Source organism: Fukomys damarensis, unplaced genomic scaffold, assembly GCF_012274545.1.
Source record: "Fukomys damarensis isolate Sample0158 unplaced genomic scaffold, DMR_v1.0_HiC HiC_scaffold_19, whole genome shotgun sequence".
NCBI lineage: Eukaryota > Metazoa > Chordata > Mammalia > Rodentia > Bathyergidae > Fukomys > Fukomys damarensis.
In genome coordinates, this window is record NW_022900931.1 from 10,895,707 (window position 1) to 10,896,343 (window position 637).

Here is a 637-nt window from a genome sequence, read left to right on the forward strand (position 1 = left end):
AAAAAAAAAAAAAAATACAGTACCCCAGCCCAGGTCATGTGATGTAACCTACAGCGGCAGCCCGAGGTGCGGCGTCTTAGCCGGTTTTGTGCAGGCGGGAGGGCGAAGGATGGGCGGGGCTTCTGTTCCCAAATTTGCCCCTAAGCGGGGTTGACAGGGCGCAGCCGGGAGAGGCTGAGCTGGGGACAGAGATGTAGTGGAAACGTTCATGGATGTCCAGGTCCAGGGCGCGCTGTCACCGGCCGCTGGCCAGAGCCCTGGGAATGCGAAGATGCTCCTTCTCCCCTGCCTTGGAAAGGTAGATTTGGGGAGGGCGGGAGGGTGCAGGAGGCCAGGAAAAGAGCACCTTCCTGCAGCTAAAGGGGGTGAAATAGAGGGCATGGAAATAGAGCAAAAATGAATTTATTTTAAGGGCCACTCAACCAAAAATTAGGCAGTCGGTGTCATTTTAAAAAACTGAATCAAAGGGAAAAATAATTTTTCTTTGTTTTCTAGAGTTGTTGTTTTTTAAATGAGGAATCTGTTAGAAAAGAGAGGAAATAGGTCTGGGGATTTAGCTGCTGCCTGCCTTGCAAGCATAAGGCCCCGCGTTCGATCCCCGGTACCAAAAAAAAAAAAAAAAAAAAAAAAAAAAAGA

General features: G+C 49.1%; 1 long non-coding RNA gene across 1 annotated transcript in view; it reads left to right on the plus strand.

Moving 5' to 3' along the window:
- Window positions 1-46: 46 nt before the first annotated feature.
- The window catches only part of LOC117286954, a 14,733-nt gene continuing 14,142 nt past the window's right edge, over window positions 47-637 (plus strand). Inside the window, exon 1 of the long non-coding RNA XR_004518138.1 lies at window positions 47-298. This is a non-coding gene — a long non-coding RNA (uncharacterized LOC117286954). The remainder of the gene's footprint in view (window positions 299-637) is intronic.